Source organism: Lissotriton helveticus, chromosome 5_1 (genome assembly GCF_964261635.1).
Source record: "Lissotriton helveticus chromosome 5_1, aLisHel1.1, whole genome shotgun sequence".
Classification (NCBI taxonomy): domain Eukaryota; kingdom Metazoa; phylum Chordata; class Amphibia; order Caudata; family Salamandridae; genus Lissotriton; species Lissotriton helveticus.
In genome coordinates this window covers 1,622,421,871-1,622,441,870 of record NC_136065.1, presented here as the reverse complement: position 1 = coordinate 1,622,441,870, position 20,000 = coordinate 1,622,421,871, and the positions used below count along the sequence as shown (strand labels likewise).

The following is a 20,000-nucleotide window of genomic DNA, read 5'->3' as shown; positions in this document are numbered from 1 at the left end:
CCTGCAGCTCCGGGGCAGGCAGATTGGCGTCATTTTGGTCCCGGCCATCTGGTCGCCCCTCTCGCCTCGGCCATCTGGTCGCCCTGGAAGTCATGATGAGGTGCCATTCACCTCCCGGATCCCAGCGAGGGATCCAGGAGGTCGGGTACTTTCGCGCCTTGGGTCCCCTCTGTCACCTCGTGTGCACAGATTGCAAGAAAGAGGGGTAATTTCCCTTCAGATTACTAGGGACAGGGTACGCCCGGACACCCCTCCAAGGCAGGTGGTTCTCTGCTAGGGGGACCAGATGGGCTATGCCTGGGTAACACCTCCCTAGGCCACCCGGGGCTTCCTTCCTCCAGGCCAACGGCTTGTCAAATTGCCCAGGACGGGCTCCATGGCTCTTGGGCAGTCGTCCCCCGGGCGTCCGGGGCTCCATCCCTGCCGACGGCATGGAAAAGTGCCCGGGACGGGCTCCATACGTCCCGGGCAGTCCTCCCCCGGGCGTCCGGGGCACCCATCTCCAGGAGGCCAACAGCATGGCAAAGTACCCGGGACGGGCTCCATGGGTCCCGGGCAGTCCTCCCCCAGGCATCCGGGGCTTCCATCTCCAGGCCAACGGCAGGTCAAAGTGCCCAGGACGGGCTCCATGGGTCCCTGGCAGTCCTCCCCCCCCGGGCGTCCGTGGCTCCCTTCCCCAGGCCAACGGCATGTCAAAGTGCCCAGGATGGGCTCCACGGGCCCCGGGCGTCCGGGGCTCCCTTCCCCAGGCCAACGGCATGCCAGAGTGCCCAGGACGGGCTCCACGAGTCTTGGGCGTCCGGGGCTCCCTTCCCCGGGACAACGGCTTGTCAGAGTGCCCATGACGGGCTCCACGGGTCCCGGGTATCTGGGACTCCCTTCCCCAGGCCAACGGCATGCCGGAGTTCCCAGGACGGGCTCCACGGGTCCCGGGCATCCGGGGCTCCCTTCCCCGGTCCGACGGCTTGTCAGAGTGCCCAGGACGGGCTCCACGGTTCCCGGGCATCCGGGGTTCCCTTCCCCGGGTCAGCGGCATGTCAGAGTGCCCAGGACGAGTTCCACGGGTCCCGGGCAGTCCTCCCCCCGGGCGTCCGGGGCTCCCTTCCCCGGGCCGACGGCAGGTCAGAGTGCCCAGGACGGGCTCCACGGGTCCCGGGCAGTCCTCCCCCCGGGCGTCCGGGGCTCCCTTCCCCGGGTCAGCGGCATGTCAGAGTTCCCAGGACGAGTTCCACGGGTCCCCGGGCAGTCCTCCCCCGGGCGTCCGGGGCTCCCTTCCCCGGGCCGACGGCAGGTCAGAGTGCCCAGGACGGGCTCCACGGGTCCCGGGCAGTCCTCCCCCCGGGCGTCCGGGGCTCCCTTCCCCGGGCCGACGGCAGGTCAGAGTGCCCAGGACGGGCTCCACGGGTCCCGGGCAGTCCTCCCCCCGGGCGTCCGGCGCTCCCTTCTCCAGGCCGATGGCAGGTCAGAGTGACCAGGACGGGCTCCACGGGTCCCGGGCAGTCCTCTCCCGGGCGTACGTGGTTGTCCGACAGATTCTGGCAGATGTGCTTTTACGAACCGGATCGGAATCGCCCCAAATAATAATAATAATAATAATAATAATAATAATCCACATTTGTAAAGCGCACAATCACCCGTAAGGGTCTCTAGGCGCTAGGGGCCGTCGGGAAGATTAAACAAGCTATTGCCCAGAGTCACATGGTGCTGGGCTAATCTGCCTCCGGTGCCGGGGATCGAACCGTGATCCCCAGATTCCGTAGTCAGCCGCCCTAGCCGCGGCGCCAGCTATTGCCCAGAGTCACATGGTGCTGGGCTAATCTGCCGCCGGTGCCTGGGATCGAACCGTGATCCCCAGATTCCGGAGTCAGCCGCCCTAGCCGTGGCGCCAGCTATTGCCCAGAGTCACATGGTGCTGGCCTAATCTGCGGCCGGTGCCGGGGATCGAACCCTGATCTCTGGGATGCTCGAGGGTTACTACGCGCTCTACAAAAACCCTAAATAAATAAATCTCCAGATTCCGGAGTCAGCCGCCCTAGCCGCGGCGCCAGCTATTGCCCAGAGTCACATGATGCTGGGCTAATCTGCCGCCGGTGCCGGGGATCGAACCGTGATCTCCAGATTCCGGAGTCAGCCGCCGCAGCGCCAGCTATTGCCCAGAGTCACATGGTGCTGGGCTAATCTGCCGCTGGTGCCGGGGATCGAACCGTGATCCCCAGATTCTGGAGTCAGCCGCCCTAGCCGCGGCGCCAGCTATTGCCCAGAGTCACATGGTGCTGGGCTAATCTGCCGCAGGTGCCGGGGATCGAACCGTGGTCACCAGATGGGGATATCCCAAAAATCTGCCATGGATACGGGGCGCCAGGACTGGTTTGAAGACCCCTGGGATAAGGCGTTTGACTTCGGATCAGAAGATTGAGGGTTCGAGTCCCTTCGTGGTTGATTTTTGACAATGGTCACACAATTCAGGTTTCCATTCAGAATGGAAGCAGGCTCTTCCAATACTCTTATAGCCATCATGTTCTCATTCCTAATTAATAATAAAGTGGAGTACATACTGCACAGTCATTTAGATTGCATCTTCAGTCTAAAATCTAGTGCATTTAAGTGGCATTAAAAAGTGCTTCTATGTACATGCACTGAATATGTACTAGGTTTGCAGAATTTTGACTTGACAGAATGGGTTTTAGCTTAAGTGTGTGTAGATGAACTGCAAGGTGTGTAAGTATGTGTTCATGGAGCGCTTCAAGTGTAAATCTGTATGATTTGTGCAGTTAAAGTGCTAATTTTGCCTATGAGAAAGAAACGCACTACAGAAGAATTATAAAGGATTGGCACATTGGCTGCCTTTGCTGATGACACAGATGGCTAATTTGTAAAGCACTGGTCTATTAAGTTGCAGAGTGTGGTTGAACTTGGTTAGTAGACTAGGTGCCTGTTTCTGTGTCCTGCTGAAGACAAGGACGGCTTGATACCACTGTCAAAGCCCTGTTTAATGAGAAAAGCATCCATGGAAGAAGAAGTGTTGATTCTAAAACGGTTCTCCTCCAATTTCTCTCCACTTGCTACAAATGCAGAGTATCCATTATAGCACAGAACAGAGTGTTAAAGTCGGGGATGGAAGAGGATGAAAATGGGAAGTTTACTTATGGAGAGAACTGAGAAATGTCCTGTGTGCAGACACCAGTGTTGGACGATTGAATACATTTAAATAATACCTCTAGATTGCTGGTATTTATCTTTGCCTCAGTGGCCTAATGGATAAGGCACTGGCCTCCTAAGCCAAGGATTGTGGGTTTGAGTCCCATCTGAGGTGCAAACCAATGTCCACACTTATTTTTCCAGAAAAATAAATATATTTATTACATGCTTCCTCTCAGAAGCTTATGAGGTATTAGGAACTTTGAAATGGTACCATTTTACTTCTGTACTCTTTAGAGTCATGTTGATGTTCTGAAACTACAAAGTCGATTTTTGAAACACCTATCTTTGTCAGATGCATTTTTGACCCAGCAGAAGATATTCCTTTGGAAAAAATTATTTGAATTGGATTGGTGTAACTGTTGTTTCTAGAGGTGGTGAAAAGCTTTCAGCTACTTGAATAGGGCAAGTCAGGATTCATGAAACGTATACAACCTTTGAGTGTGTGTAAATTGGAATATCCAGGAAGGAGCAGTTTGTTCTACTTTCAAAACAGTTTCTCTCCACTTCTGGAAACATCCAGAGCTAGATAAAGCATAAACTGAGCTTTAATCTCATGAAGAAAGAGGTTTAAATGCAAAAAAGAAAACAATAGCTTATCGTACTGGTGACATTCTCATTATATAAATTCCAAAAAGGTGATTTAATTGAAAGGAGCTGAAAAACCCCACAATGGTTTGTAAACCTAAATAACTATAAATAATATATTTTCCAACCTTGCATACCACCTACAGTATAAAAATAAACGCAGCAGGACACATGACCGCGTGGCCTAATGGATAAGGCGTCTGACTTCGGATCAGAAGATTGAGGGTTCGAGTCCCTTCGTGGTCGGTTTTTGACAATGGTCACACAATTCAGGATTCCATTTAGAATGGAAGCAGGCTCTTCCAATACTCTTATAGCCATCATGTTCTCATTCCTAATTAATAATAAAGTGGAGTACATACTGCACAGTCATTTAGATTGCATCTTCAGTCTAAAATCTAGTGCATTTAAGTGGCATTAAAAAGTACTTCTATGTACACGCACTGAATATGTACTAGGTTTGCAGAATTTTGACTTTACACAATGGGTTTTTAGCTTAAGGGTGTGAAGATGAACTGCAAGGTGTGTAAGTATGTGTTCATGGAGTGCTTCAAGTGTAAAATCTGTATGATTTGTGCAGTTAAAGTGCTAATTTTGCCTACGAGAAAGAAAAGTACTACAGAAGAACTATAAAGGATTGGCACATTGGCTGCCTTTGCTGATGACACAGTTGGCTAATTTGTAAAGCACTGGTCTATTAAGTTGCAGAGTGTGGTTGAACTTGGTTAGTAGACTTGGTGCCTGTTTCTGTGTCCTGCTGAAGACAAGGACGACTTGATACCATTGTCAAAACCCAGTTTATTGAGAAAAGCATCCATGGAAAAAGAAGTGTTGATTCGAAAATGGTTCTCCTCCAATTTCTCTCCACTTGCTAGAAATACAGAGTCTCCATTATAGCACAGAACAGAGTTTAAAGTCGGGGATGGAAGAGGATGAAAATGGGAAGTTTACTTATGGAGAGAACTGAGAAATGTCCTGTGTGCAGACACCAGTGTTGGACGATTGAATACATTTAAATAATGCCTCTAGATTTTTATGGCATTTATCTGTGCCTCAGTGGCCTAATGGATAAGGCACTGGCCTCCTAAGCCACGGACTGTGGGTTTGAGTCTCATCTGAGGTGCAAACCAATGTTCACTCTTACTTTTCCAGAAAAATAAATATATTTATTACATGCTTCCTCTCAGAAGCTTATGAGGTATTAGGAACTTTGAAATGGTACCATTTTACATCTGTACTCTTCAGAGTCATGTTGATGTTCTGAAACTACAAAGTAGATTTTTAAAGACCTATCTTTGTCAGATGCATTTTTGATCGGCAGAAGATATTCCTTTGGAAAAAATGATTTGAATTGGATTGGTGTAACTGTTGTTTCTAGAGGTGGTGAAAGGCTTTCAGGCACTTGAATAGGGCAAGTCAGGATTCATGAAACGTATTCAACCTTTGAGTGTGTGTAAATTGGAATATCCAGGAAGGAGCAGTTTGTACTACTTTCAAAACAGTTTCTCTCCACTTCTGGAAACATCCAGAGCTATATAAAGCATACTCTGAGCTTTAATCTCATGAAGAAAGAGGTTTAAATGCAAAAAAGAAAACAATAGCTTATCGTACTGGTGACATTCTCATTATATAAATTCCAAAAAAGTGATTTAATTGAAAGGAGCTGAAAAAAACCACAATGGTTTGTAAACCTAAATAACTATAAATAATATATTTTCCATCCTTGCACACCACCTACAGTATAAAAATAAAAACAATAGGACACATGACTGCGTGGCCTAATGGATAAGGCGTCTGACTTCGGATCAGAAGATTGAGGGTTCGAGTCCCTTCGTGGTTGATTTTTGACAATGGTCACACAATTCAGGTTTCCATTCAGAATGGAAGCAGGCTCTTCCAATACTCTTATAGCCATCATGTTCTCATTCCTAATTAATAATAAAGTGGAGTACATACTGCACAGTCATTTAGATTGCATCTTCAGTCTAAAATCTAGTGCATTTAAGTGGCATTAAAAAGTGCTTCTATGTACATGCACTGAATATGTACTAGGTTTGCAGAATTTTGACTTGACAGAATGGGTTTTAGCTTAAGTGTGTGTAGATGAACTGCAAGGTGTGTAAGTATGTGTTCATGGAGTGCTTCAAGTGTAAAATCTGTATGATTTGTGCAGTTAAAGTGCTAATTTTGCCTATGAGAAAGAAAAGTACTACAGAAGAATTATAAAGGATTGGCACATTGGCTGCCTTTGCTGATGACACTGATGGCTAATTTGTAAAGCACTGGTCTATTAAGTTGCAGAGTGTGGTTGAACTTGGTTAGTAGACTTGGTGCCTGTTTCTGTGTCCTGCTGAAGACAAGGACGGCTTGATACCACTGTCAAAGCCCAGTTTATTAAGAAAAGCATCCATGGAAGAAGAAGTGTTGATTCGAAAATGGTTCTCCTCCAATTTCTCTCCACTTGCTAGAAATACAGAGTCTCCATTATAGCACACAACAGAGTGTTAAAGTCGGGGATGGAAGAGCATGAAAATGGGAAGTTTACTTATGGAGAGAACTGAGAAATATCCTGTGTGCAAACACCAGTGTAGGACGATTGAATACATTTAAATAATGCCTCTAGATTGCTGGCATTTATCTGTGTCTCAGTGGCCTAATGGATAAGGCACTGGCCTCCTAAGCCAGGGATTGTGGGTTCGAGTCCCGTCTGAGATGCAAACCAATGTTCACTCTTACTTTTCCAGAAAAATAAATATATTTATTACATGCTTACTCTCAGATGTTTATGAGGTATTAGGAACTTTGAAATGGTACCATTTTACTTCTGTACTCTTCAGAGTCATGTTGATGTTCTGAAACTACAAAGTAGATTTTTAAAGACCTATCTTTGTCAGATGCATTTTTGACCCGGCAGAAGATATTCCTTTGGAAAAAATGATTTGAATTGGATTGGTGTAACTGTTGTTTCTAGAGGTGGTGAAAGGCTTTCAGGCACTTGAATAGGGCAAGTCAGGATTCATGAAACGTATACAACCTTTGAGTGTGTGTAAATTGGAATAGCCAGGAAGGAGCAGTTTGTACTACTTTCAAAACAGTTTCTCTCCACTTCTGGAAACATCCAGAGCTAAATAAAGCATAAACTGAGCTTTAATCTCATGAAGAAAGAGGTTTAAATGCAAAAATGAAAACAATAGCTTATCGTACTGGTGACATTCTCATTATATAAATTCCCAAAAAGTGATTTAATTGAAAGGAGCTGAATAAAACCCCCAATGGTTTGTAAACCTAAATAACTATAAATAATATATTTTCCAACCTTGCATACCACCCACAGTATAAAAATAAATGCAGCAGGACACATGACCGCGTGGACTAATGGATAAGGTGTCTGACTTCGGGTCAGAAAATAGAGGGTTCGAGTCCCTTCGTGGTCGTTTTTTGCCAATTGTCACATAATTCAGGCTTCCATTCAGAATGGAAGCAGGCTCTTCCAATACTCTTATAGCCATCATGTTCTCAATCCTAATTAATAAAAAAGTGGAGTACATACTGTACAGTCATTTAGATTGCATCTTCAGTCTAAAATCTAGTGCATTTAAGTGGCATTAAAAAGTGCTTCTATGTACACGCACTGAATATGTACTAGGTTTGCAGAATTTTGACTTCACAGAATGGGTTTTGAGCTCAAGTGTGTGTAGATGAACTGCAAGGTGTGTAATTAAGTGTTCATGGAGTGCTTCAAGTGTAAAATCTGTATGATTTGTGCAGTTAAAGTGCTAATTTGCCTACGAGAAAGAAAAGTACTACAGAAGAATTATAAAGGATTGGCACATTGTCTGCCTTTGCTGATGACACAGTTGGCTAATTTGTAAAGCACTGGTCTATTAAGTTGCAGAGTGTGGTTGAACTTGGTTAGTAGACTTGGTACCTGTTTCTGTGTCCTGCTGAATACAAGGACTGCTTGATACCACTGTCAAAGCCCAGTTTATTGAGAAAAGCATCCATGGAAGAAGAAGTGTTGATTCGAAAATGGTTCTCCTCCAATTTCTCTCCACTTGCTAGAAATACAGAGTCTCCATTATAGCACAGAACAGAGTGTTAAATTCGGGGATGGAAGAGGATGAAAATGGGAAGTTTACTTATGGAGAGAACTGAGAAATGTCCTGTGTGCAGACACCAGTGTTGGACGAATGAATACATTTAAATAATGCCTCTAGATTGCTGGTATTTGTCTGTGCCTCAGTGGCCTAATGGATAAGGCACTGGCCTCCTAAACCAGGGATTGTGGGTTTGAGTCCCATCTGAGGTGCAAACCAATGTCCACTCTTACTTTTCCAGAAAAATAAATATATTTATTACATGCTTCCTCTCAGAAGCTTATGAGGTATTAGGAACGTTGAAATGGTACCATTTTACTTCTGTACTCGTCAGAGTCATGTTGATGTTCTGGAACTACAAAGTCGATTTTTGAAACACCTGTCTTTGTCAGATGCATTTTTGACCCGGCAGAAGATATTCCTTTGGAAAAAATGATTTGAATTGGATTGGTGTAACTGTTGTTCCTAGAGGTGGTGAAAGGCTTTCAGCTACTTAAATAGGGCAAGCCGGGTTTCATGAAACGTATACAGCCTTTGAGTGTGTGTAAATTGGAATAGCCAGGAAGGAGCAGTTTGTACTACTTTCAAAACAGTTTCTCTCCACTTCTGGAAACATCCAGAGCTAAATAAAGCATAAACTGAGCTTTAATCTCATGAAGAAAGAGGTTTAAATGCAAAAATGAAAACAATAGCTTATCGTACTGGTGACATTCTCATTATATAAATTCCAAAAAAGTGATTTAATTGAAAGGAGCTGAAAAAAAACAACAATGGTTTGTAAACCTAAATAACTATAAATAATATATTTTCCAACCTTGCATACCACCCACAGTATAAAAATAAATGCAGCAGGACATATGACCGTGTGGACTAATGGATAAGGCGTCTGACTTCGGATCAGAAGATAGAGGGTTCCAGTCCCTTCGTGGTCGGTTTTTGCCAATTGTCACTCAATTCAGGTTTCCATTCAGAATGGAAGCAGGCTCTTCCAATGCTCTTATAGCCATAATGTTCTCATTCCTAATTAATAAAAAAGTGGAGTACATACTGCACATTCATTTAGATTGCATCTTCAGTCTAAAATCTAGTGCATTTAAGTGGCATTAAAAAGTGCTTCTATGTACACGCACTGAATATGTACTAGGTTTGCAGAATTTGACTTCACAGAATGGGTTTTTAGCTCAAGAGTGTGTAGATGAACTGCAAGGTGTGTAAGTATGTGTTCATGGAGTGCTTCAAGTGTAAAATCTGTATGATTTGTGCAGTTAAAGTGCTAATTTTGCCTACGAGAAAGAAAAGTACTACAGAAGAATTATAAAGGATTGGCACATTGGCTGCCTTTGCTGATGACACAGTTGGCTAATTTGTAAAGCACTGGTCTATTAAGTGGCAGAGTGTGGTTGAACTTGGTTAGTAGACTTGGTGCCTGTTTCTGTGTCCTGCTGAAGACAAGGACGGCTTGATACCACTGTCAAAGCCCAGTTTATTAAGAAAAGCATCCATGGAAGAAGAAGTGTTGATTCGAAAATGGTTCTCCTCCAATTTCTCTCCACTTGCTAGAAATACAGAGTCTCCATTATAGCACACAACTGAGTGTTAAAGTCGGGGATGGAAGAGGATGAAAATGGGAAGTTTACTTATGGAGAGAACTGAAAAAAGTCCTGTGTGCAGACACCAGTGTTGGACGAATGAATTCATTTAAATAATGCCTCTAGATTGCTGGTATTTGTCTGTGCCTCAGTGGCCTAATGGATAAGGCACTGGCCTCCTAAGCCAGGGATTGTGGGTTCGAGTCCCATCTGAGGTGCAAACCAATGTCCACTCTTACTTTTCCAGAAAAATAAATATATTTATTACATACTTCCTCTCAGAAGCTTATGAGGTATTAGGAACGTTGAAATGGTACCATTTTACTTCTGTACTCGTCAGAGTCATGTTGATGTTCTGAAACTACAAAGTCGATTTTTGAAACACCTGTCTTTGTCAGATGCATTTTTGACCCGGCAGAAGATATTCCTTTGGAAAAAATTATTTGAATTGGATTGGTGTAACTGTTGTTCCTAGAGGTGGTGAAAGGCTTTCAGCTACTTAAATAGGGCAAGCCGGGTTTCATGAAACGTATACAGCCTTTGAGTGTGTGTAAATTGGAATAGCCAGGAAGGAGCAGTTTGTACTACTTTCAAAACAGTTTCTCTCCACTTCTGGAAACATCCAGAGCTAAATAAAGCATAAACTGAGCTTTAATCTCATGAAGAAAGAGGTTTAAATGCAAAAATGAAAACAATAGCTTATCGTACTGGTGACATTCTCATTATATAAATTCCAAAAAAGTGATTTAATTGAAAGGAGCTGAAAAAAAAAAACAATGGTTTGTAAACCTAAATAACTATAAATAATATATTTTCCAACCTTGCATACCACCCACAGTATAAAAATAAATACAGCAGGACACATGACCGCGTGGACTAATGGATAAGGCGTCTGACTTCAGGTCAGAAGATAGAGGGTTTGAGTCCCTTCGTGGTCGTTTTTTGCCAATTGTCACATAATTCAGGTTTCCATTCAGAATGGAAGCAGGCTCTTCCAATACTCTTATAGCCATCATGTTCTCAATCCTAATTAATAAAAAAGTGGAGTACATACTGCACAGTCATTTAGATTGCATCTTCAGTCTAAAATCTAGTGCATTTAAGTGGCATTAAAAAGTGCTTCTATGTACACGCACTGAATATGTACTAGGTTTGCAGAATTTTGACTTCACAGAATGGGTTTTGAGCTCAAGTGTGTGTAGATGAACTGCAAGGTGTGTAAGTAAGTGTTCATGGAGTGCTTCAAGTGTAAAATCTGTATGATTTGAGCAGTTAAAGTGCTAATTTTGCCTACGAGAAAGAAAAGTACTACAGAAGAATTATAAAGGATTGGCACATTGTCTGCCTTTGCTGATGACACAATTGGCTAAATTGTAAAGCACTGGTCTATTAAGTTGCAGAGTGTGGTTGAACTTGGTTAGTAGACTTGGTACCTGTTTCTGTGTCCTGCTGAAGACAAGGACGGCTTGATACCACTGTGAAAGCCCAGTTTATTAAGAAAAGCATCCATGGAAGAAGAAGTGTTGATTCGAAAATGGTTCTCCTCCAATTTCTCTCCACTTGCTAGAAATACAGAGTCTCCATTATAGCACACAACAGAGTGTTAAAGTCGGGGATGGAAGAGCATGAAAATGGGAAGTTTACTTATGGAGAGAACTGAGAAATATCCTGTGTGCAGACACCAGTGTAGGACGATTGAATACATTTAAATAATGCCTCTAGATTGCTGGCATTTATCTGTGCCTCAGTGGCCTAATGGATAAGGCACTGGTCTCCTAAGCCAGGGATTGTGGGTTCGAGTCCCGTCTGAGGTGCAAACCAATGTTCACTCTTACTTTTCCAGAAAAATAAATATATTTATTACATGCTTCCTCTCAGATGTTTATGAGGTATTAGGAACTTTGAAATGGTACCATTTTACTTCTGTACTCGTCAGAGTCATGTTGATGTTCTGGAACTACAAAGTCGATTTTTGAAACACCTGTCTTTGTCAGATGCATTTTTGACCCGACAGAAGATATTCCTTTGGAAAAAATTATTTGAATTGGATTGGTGTAACTGTTGTTCCTAGAGGTGGTGAAAGGCTTTCAGCTACTTAAATAGGGCAAGCCGGGTTTCATGAAACATATACAGCCTTTGAGTGTGTGTAAATTGGAATAGCCAGGAAGGAGCAGTTTGTACTACTTTCAAAACAGTTTCTCTCCACTTCTGGAAACATCCAGAGCTAAATAAAGCATAAACTGAGCTTTAATCTCATGAAGAAAGAGGTTTAAATGCAAAAATGAAAACAATAGCTTATCGTACTGGTGACATTCTCATTATATAAATTCCAAAAAAGTGATTTAATTGAAAGGAGCTGAAAAAAAACAACAATGGTTTGTAAACCTAAATAACTATAAATAATATATTTTCCAACCTTGCATACCACCCACAGTATAAAAATAAATGCAGCAGGACACATGACCGCGTGGACTAATGGATAAGGTGTCTGACTTCGGGTCAGAAGATAGAGGGTTCGAGTCCCTTCGTGGTCGTTTTTTGCCAATTGTCACATAATTCAGGTTTCCATTCAGAATGGAAGCAGGCTCTTCCAATACTCTTATAGCCATCATGTTCTCAATCCTAATTAATAAAAAAGTGGAGTACATACTGCACAGTCATTTAGATTGCATCTTCAGTCTAAAATCTAGTGCATTTAAGTGGCATTAAAAAGTGCTTCTATGTACACGCACTGAATATGTACTAGGTTTGCAGAATTTTGACTTCACAGAATGGGTTTTGAGCTCAAGTGTGTGTAGATGAACTGCAAGGTGTGTAAGTAAGTGTTCATGGAGTGCTTCAAGTGTAAAATCTGTATGATTTGTGCAGTTAAAGTGCTAATTTTGCCTACGAGAAAGAAAAGTACTACAGAAGAATTATAAAGGATTGGCACATTGTCTGCCTTTGCTGATGACACAGTTGGCTAATTTGTAAAGCACTGGTCTATTAAGTTGCAGAGTGTGGTTGAACTTGGTTAGTAGACTTGGTACCTGTTTCTGTGTCCTGCTGAATACAATGACGGCTTGATGCCACTGTCAAAGCCCAGTTTATTGAGAAAAGCATCCATGGAAGAAGAAGTGTTGATTCGAAAATGGTTCTCCTCCAATTTCTCTCCACTTGCTAGAAATACAGAGTCTCCATTATAGCACAGAACAGAGTGTTAAATTCGGGGATGGAAGAGGATGAAAATGGGAAGTTTACTTATGGAGAGAACTGAGAAATGTCCTGTGTGCAGACACCAGTGTTGGATGAATCAATACATTTAAATAATGCCTCTAGATTGCTGGTATTTGTCTGTGCCTCAGTGGCCTAATGGATAAGGCACTGGCCTCCTAAGCCAGGGATTGTGGGTTTGAGTCCCATCTGAGGTGCAAACCAATGTCCACTCTTACTTTTCCAGAAAAATAAATATATTTATTACATGCTTCCTCTCAGAAGCTTATGAGGTATTAGGAACGTTGAAATGGTACCATTTTACTTCTGTACTCGTCAGAGTCATGTTGATGTTCTGGAACTACAAAGTCGATTTTTGAAACACCTGTCTTTGTCAGATGCATTTTTGACCCGGCAGAAGATATTCCTTTGGAAAAAATTATTTGAATTGGATTGGTGTAACTGTTGTTCCTAGAGGTGGTGAAAGGCTTTCAGGCACTTGAATAGGGCAAGTCAGGATTCATGAAACATATACAACCTTTGAGTGTGTGTAAATTGGAATATCCAGGAAGGAGCAGTTTGTACTACTTTCAAAAAAGTTTCTCTCCACTTCTGGAAACATCCAGAGCTATATAAAGCATAAACTGAGCTTTAATCTCATGAAGAAAGAGGTTTAAATGCAAAAATGAAAACAATAGCTTATCGTACTGGTGACATTCTCATTATATAAATTCCAAAAAAGTGATTTAATTGAAAGGAGCTGAAAAAACCCCACAATGGTTTGTAAACCTAAATAACTATAAATAATATATTTTCCAACCTTGCATACCACCTACAGTATAAAAATAAAAGCAGCAGGACACATGACCGCGTGGACTAATGGATAAGGCGTCTGACTTCGGATCAGAAGATAGAGGGTTCCAGTCCCTTCGTGGTCGGTTTTTGCCAATTGTCACTCAATTCAGGTTTCCATTCAGAATGGAAGCAGGCTCTTCCAATGCTCTTATAGCCATAATGTTCTCATTCCTAATTAATAAAAAAGTGGAGTACATACTGCACATTCATTTAGATTGCATCTTCAGTCTAAAATCTAGTGCATTTAAGTGGCATTAAAAAGTGCTTCTATGTACACGCACTGAATATGTACTAGGTTTGCAGAATTTTGACTTCACAGAATGGGTTTTTAGCTCAAGAGTGTGTAGATGAACTGCAAGGTGTGTAAGTAAGTGTTCATGGAGTGCTTCAAGTGTAAAATCTGTATGATTTGAGCAGTTAAAGTGCTAATTTTGCCTACGAGAAAGAAAAGTACTACAGAAGAATTATAAAGGATTGGCACATTGTCTGCCTTTGCTGATGACACAATTGGCTAAATTGTAAAGCACTGGTCTATTAAGTTGCAGAGTGTGGTTGAACTTGGTTAGTAGACTTGGTACCTGTTTCTGTGTCCTGCTGAAGACAAGGACGGCTTGATACCACTGTCAAAGCCCAGTTTATTAAGAAAAGCATCCATGGAAGAAGAAGTGTTGATTCGAAAATGGTTCTCCTCCAATTTCTCTCCACTTGCTAGAAATACAGAGTCTCCATTATAGCACACAACAGAGTGTTAAAGTCGGGGATGGAAGAGCATGAAAATGGGAAGTTTACTTATGGAGAGAACTGAGAAATATCCTGTGTGCAGACACCAGTGTAGGACGATTGAATACATTTAAATAATGCCTCTAGATTGCTGGCATTTATCTGTGCCTCAGTGGCCTAATGGATAAGGCACTGGTCTCCTAAGCCAGGGATTGTGGGTTCGAGTCCCGTCTGAGGTGCAAACCAATGTTCACTCTTACTTTTCCAGAAAAATAAATATATTTATTACATGCTTCCTCTCAGATGTTTATGAGGTATTAGGAACTTTGAAATGGTACCATTTTACTTCTGTACTCGTCAGAGTCATGTTGATGTTCTGGAACTACAAAGTCGATTTTTGAAACACCTGTCTTTGTCAGATGCATTTTTGACCCGACAGAAGATATTCCTTTGGAAAAAATTATTTGAATTGGATTGGTGTAACTGTTGTTCCTAGAGGTGGTGAAAGGCTTTCAGCTACTTAAATAGGGCAAGCCGGGTTTCATGAAACATATACAGCCTTTGAGTGTGTGTAAATTGGAATAGCCAGGAAGGAGCAGTTTGTACTACTTTCAAAACAGTTTCTCTCCACTTCTGGAAACATCCAGAGCTAAATAAAGCATAAACTGAGCTTTAATCTCATGAAGAAAGAGGTTTAAATGCAAAAATGAAAACAATAGCTTATCGTACTGGTGACATTCTCATTATATAAATTCCAAAAAAGTGATTTAATTGAAAGGAGCTGAAAAAAAACAACAATGGTTTGTAAACCTAAATAACTATAAATAATATATTTTCCAACCTTGCATACCACCCACAGTATAAAAATAAATGCAGCAGGACACATGACCGCGTGGACTAATGGATAAGGTGTCTGACTTCGGGTCAGAAGATAGAGGGTTCGAGTCCCTTCGTGGTCGTTTTTTGCCAATTGTCACATAATTCAGGTTTCCATTCAGAATGGAAGCAGGCTCTTCCAATACTCTTATAGCCATCATGTTCTCAATCCTAATTAATAAAAAAGTGGAGTACATACTGCACAGTCATTTAGATTGCATCTTCAGTCTAAAATCTAGTGCATTTAAGTGGCATTAAAAAGTGCTTCTATGTACACGCACTGAATATGTACTAGGTTTGCAGAATTTTGACTTCACAGAATGGGTTTTGAGCTCAAGTGTGTGTAGATGAACTGCAAGGTGTGTAAGTAAGTGTTCATGGAGTGCTTCAAGTGTAAAATCTGTATGATTTGTGCAGTTAAAGTGCTAATTTTGCCTACGAGAAAGAAAAGTACTACAGAAGAATTATAAAGGATTGGCACATTGTCTGCCTTTGCTGATGACACAGTTGGCTAATTTGTAAAGCACTGGTCTATTAAGTTGCAGAGTGTGGTTGAACTTGGTTAGTAGACTTGGTACCTGTTTCTGTGTCCTGCTGAATACAAGGACGGCTTGATGCCACTGTCAAAGCCCAGTTTATTGAGAAAAGCATCCATGGAAGAAGAAGTGTTGATTCGAAAATGGTTCTCCTCCAATTTCTCTCCACTTGCTAGAAATACAGAGTCTCCATTATAGCACAGAACAGAGTGTTAAATTCGGGGATGGAAGAGGATGAAAATGGGAAGTTTACTTATGGAGAGAACTGAGAAATGTCCTGTGTGCAGACACCAGTGTTGGATGAATCAATACATTTAAATAATGCCTCTAGATTGCTGGTATTTGTCTGTGCCTCAGTGGCCTAATGGATAAGGCACTGGCCTCCTAAGCCAGGGATTGTGGGTTTGAGTCCCATCTGAGGTGCAAACCAATGTCCACTCTTACTTTTCCAGAAAAATAAATATATTTATTACATGCTTCCTCTCAGAAGCTTATGAGGTATTAGGAACGTTGAAATGGTACCATTTTACTTCTGTACTCGTCAGAGTCATGTTGATGTTCTGGAACTACAAAGTCGATTTTTGAAACACCTGTCTTTGTCAGATGCATTTTTGACCCGGCAGAAGATATTCCTTTGGAAAAAATTATTTGAATTGGATTGGTGTAACTGTTGTTCCTAGAGGTGGTGAAAGGCTTTCAGGCACTTGAATAGGGCAAGTCAGGATTCATGAAACATATACAACCTTTGAGTGTGTGTAAATTGGAATATCCAGGAAGGAGCAGTTTGTACTACTTTCAAAAAAGTTTCTCTCCACTTCTGGAAACATCCAGAGCTATATAAAGCATAAACTGAGCTTTAATCTCATGAAGAAAGAGGTTTAAATGCAAAAATGAAAACAATAGCTTATCGTACTGGTGACATTCTCATTATATAAATTCCAAAAAAGTGATTTAATTGAAAGGAGCTGAAAAAACCCCACAATGGTTTGTAAACCTAAATAACTATAAATAATATATTTTCCAACCTTGCATACCACCTACAGTATAAAAATAAAAGCAGCAGGACACATGACCGCGTGGACTAATGGATAAGGCGTCTGACTTCGGATCAGAAGATAGAGGGTTCCAGTCCCTTCGTGGTCGGTTTTTGCCAATTGTCACTCAATTCAGGTTTCCATTCAGAATGGAAGCAGGCTCTTCCAATGCTCTTATAGCCATAATGTTCTCATTCCTAATTAATAAAAAAGTGGAGTACATACTGCACATTCATTTAGATTGCATCTTCAGTCTAAAATCTAGTGCATTTAAGTGGCATTAAAAAGTGCTTCTATGTACACGCACTGAATATGTACTAGGTTTGCAGAATTTTGACTTCACAGAATGGGTTTTTAGCTCAAGAGTGTGTAGATGAACTGCAAGGTGTGTAAGTATGTGTTCATGGAGTGCTTCAAGTGTAAAATCTGTATGATTTGTGCAGTTAAAGTGCTAATTTTGCCTACGAGAAAGAAAAGTACTACAGAAGAATTATAAAGGATTGGCACATTGGCTGCCTTTGCTGATGACAAAGTTGGCTAATTTGTAAAGCACTGGTCTATTAAGTTGCAGAGTGTGGTTGAACTTGGTTAGTAGACTTGGTGCCTGTTTCTGTGTCCTGCTGAAGACAAGGACGGCTTGATACCACTGTCAAAGCCCAGTTTATTAAGAATAGCATCCATGGAAGAAGAAGTGTTGATTCGAAAATGGTTCTCCTCCAATTTCTCTCCACTTGCTAGAAATACAGAGTCTCCATTATAGCACACAACTGAGTGTTAAAGTCGGGGATGAAGAGGATGAAAATGGGAAGTTTACTTATGGAGAGAACTGAAAAAAGTCCTGTGTGCAGACACCAGTGTTGGACGAATGAATACATTTAAATAATGCCTCTAGATTGCTGGTATTTGTCTGTGCCTCAGTGGCCTAATGGATAAGGCACTGGCCTCCTAAGCCAGGGATTGTGGGTTCGAGTCCCATCTGAGTTGCAAACCAATGTCCACTCTTACTTTTCCAGAAAAATAAATATATTTATTACATGCTTCCTCTCAGAAGCTTATGAGGTATTAGGAACGTTGAAATGGTACCATTTTACTTCTGTACTCGTCAGAGTCATGTTGATGTTCGGAAACTACAAAGTCGATTTTTGAAACACCTGTCTTTGTCAGATGCATTTTTGACCCGACAGAAGATATTCCTTTGGAAAAAATTATTTGAATTGGATTGGTGTAACTGTTGTTCCTAGAGGTGGTGAAAGGCTTTCAGCTACTTAAATAGGGCAAGCCGGGTTTCATGAAACATATACAGCCTTTGAGTGTGTGTAAATTGGAATAGCCAGGAAGGAGCAGTTTGTACTACTTTCAAAACAGTTTCTCTCCACTTCTGGAAACATCCAGAGCTAAATAAAGCATAAACTGAGCTTTAATCTCATGAAGAAAGAGGTTTAAATGCAAAAATGAAAACAATAGCTTATCGTACTGGTGACATTCTCATTATATAAATTCCAAAAAAGTGATTTAATTGAAAGGAGCTGAAAAAAAACAACAATGGTTTGTAAACCTAAATAACTATAAATAATATATTTTCCAACCTTGCATACCACCCACAGTATAAAAATAAATGCAGCAGGACACATGACCGCGTGGACTAATGGATAAGGTGTCTGACTTCGGGTCAGAAGATAGAGGGTTCGAGTCCCTTCGTGGTCGTTTTTTGCCAATTGTCACATAATTCAGGTTTCCATTCAGAATGGAAGCAGGCTCTTCCAATACTCTTATAGCCATCATGTTCTCAATCCTAATTAATAAAAAAGTGGAGTACATACTGCACAGTCATTTAGATTGCATCTTCAGTCTAAAATCTAGTGCATTTAAGTGGCATTAAAAAGTGCTTCTATGTACACGCACTGAATATGTACTAGGTTTGCAGAATTTTGACTTCACAGAATGGGTTTTGAGCTCAAGTGTGTGTAGATGAACTGCAAGGTGTGTAAGTAAGTGTTCATGGAGTGCTTCAAGTGTAAAATCTGTATGATTTGTGCAGTTAAAGTGCTAATTTTGCCTACGAGAAAGAAAAGTACTACAGAAGAATTATAAAGGATTGGCACATTGTCTGCCTTTGCTGATGACACAGTTGGCTAATTTGTAAAGCACTGGTCTATTAAGTTGCAGAGTGTGGTTGAACTTGGTTAGTAGACTTGGTACCTGTTTCTGTGTCCTGCTGAATACAAGGACGGCTTGATGCCACTGTCAAAGCCCAGTTTATTGAGAAAAGCATCCATGGAAGAAGAAGTGTTGATTCGAAAATGGTTCTCCTCCAATTTCTCTCCACTTGCTAGAAATACAGAGTCTCCATTATAGCACAGAACAGAGTGTTAAATTCGGGGATGGAAGAGGATGAAAATGGGAAGTTTACTTATGGAGAGAACTGAGAAATGTCCTGTGTGCAGACACCAGTGTTGGATGAATCAATACATTTAAATAATGCCTCTAGATTGCTGGTATTTGTCTGTGCCTCAGTGGCCTAATGGATAAGGCACTGGCCTCCTAAGCCAGGGATTGTGGGTTTGAGTCCCATCTGAGGTGCAAACCAATGTCCACTCTTACTTTTCCAGAAAAATAAATATATTTATTACATGCTTCCTCTCAGAAGCTTATGAGGTATTAGGAACGTTGAAATGGTACCATTTTACTTCTGTACTCGTCAGAGTCATGTTGATGTTCTGGAACTACAAAGTCGATTTTTGAAACACCTGTCTTTGTCAGATGCATTTTTGACCCGGCAGAAGATATTCCTTTGGAAAAAATTATTTGAATTGGATTGGTGTAACTGTTGTTCCTAGAGGTGGTGAAAGGCTTTCAGGCACTTGAATAGGGCAAGTCAGGATTCATGAAACATATACAACCTTTGAGTGTGTGTAAATTGGAATATCCAGGAAGGAGCAGTTTGTACTACTTTCAAAAAAGTTTCTCTCCACTTCTGGAAACATCCAGAGCTATATAAAGCATAAACTGAGCTTTAATCTCATGAAGAAAGAGGTTTAAATGCAAAAATGAAAACAATAGCTTATCGTACTGGTGACATTCTCATTATATAAATTCCAAAAAAGTGATTTAATTGAAAGGAGCTGAAAAAACCCCACAATGGTTTGTAAACCTAAATAACTATAAATAATATATTTTCCAACCTTGCATACCACCTACAGTATAAAAATAAAAGCAGCAGGACACATGACCGCGTGGACTAATGGATAAGGCGTCTGACTTTGGATCAGAAGATAGAGGGTTCCAGTCCCTTCGTGGTCGGTTTTTGCCAATTGT

General features: G+C 41.5%; 11 non-coding genes across 11 annotated transcripts; all 11 read left to right on the top strand.

Moving 5' to 3' along the window:
* Positions 1 to 3,240: 3,240 nt before the first annotated feature.
* On the top strand, positions 3,241 to 3,313 carry TRNAR-CCU (transfer RNA arginine (anticodon CCU)). The gene has a single exon. It is a non-coding gene; the product is annotated as a tRNA-Arg (tRNA).
* A 646-nt stretch (positions 3,314 to 3,959) lies between these two features.
* TRNAR-UCG (transfer RNA arginine (anticodon UCG)) lies at positions 3,960 to 4,032 on the top strand. The gene has a single exon. It is a non-coding gene; the product is annotated as a tRNA-Arg (tRNA).
* Positions 4,033 to 5,553: 1,521 nt separating this feature from the next.
* Positions 5,554 to 5,626, top strand: TRNAR-UCG (transfer RNA arginine (anticodon UCG)). Its single transcript has one exon. It is a non-coding gene; the product is annotated as a tRNA-Arg (tRNA).
* Positions 5,627 to 6,428: 802 nt separating this feature from the next.
* On the top strand, positions 6,429 to 6,501 carry TRNAR-CCU (transfer RNA arginine (anticodon CCU)). The gene has a single exon. It is a non-coding gene; the product is annotated as a tRNA-Arg (tRNA).
* A 3,116-nt stretch (positions 6,502 to 9,617) lies between these two features.
* TRNAR-CCU (transfer RNA arginine (anticodon CCU)) lies at positions 9,618 to 9,690 on the top strand. Its single transcript has one exon. It is a non-coding gene; the product is annotated as a tRNA-Arg (tRNA).
* Positions 9,691 to 11,213: 1,523 nt separating this feature from the next.
* On the top strand, positions 11,214 to 11,286 carry TRNAR-CCU (transfer RNA arginine (anticodon CCU)). The gene has a single exon. It is a non-coding gene; the product is annotated as a tRNA-Arg (tRNA).
* Positions 11,287 to 12,809: 1,523 nt separating this feature from the next.
* On the top strand, positions 12,810 to 12,882 carry TRNAR-CCU (transfer RNA arginine (anticodon CCU)). Its single transcript has one exon. It is a non-coding gene; the product is annotated as a tRNA-Arg (tRNA).
* Positions 12,883 to 14,405: 1,523 nt separating this feature from the next.
* TRNAR-CCU (transfer RNA arginine (anticodon CCU)) lies at positions 14,406 to 14,478 on the top strand. Its single transcript has one exon. It is a non-coding gene; the product is annotated as a tRNA-Arg (tRNA).
* A 1,523-nt stretch (positions 14,479 to 16,001) lies between these two features.
* Positions 16,002 to 16,074, top strand: TRNAR-CCU (transfer RNA arginine (anticodon CCU)). Its single transcript has one exon. It is a non-coding gene; the product is annotated as a tRNA-Arg (tRNA).
* Positions 16,075 to 17,596: 1,522 nt separating this feature from the next.
* TRNAR-CCU (transfer RNA arginine (anticodon CCU)) lies at positions 17,597 to 17,671 on the top strand. Its single transcript has one exon. It is a non-coding gene; the product is annotated as a tRNA-Arg (tRNA).
* A 1,521-nt stretch (positions 17,672 to 19,192) lies between these two features.
* Positions 19,193 to 19,265, top strand: TRNAR-CCU (transfer RNA arginine (anticodon CCU)). Its single transcript has one exon. It is a non-coding gene; the product is annotated as a tRNA-Arg (tRNA).
* The last annotated feature ends 735 nt before the right edge of the window (positions 19,266 to 20,000 follow it).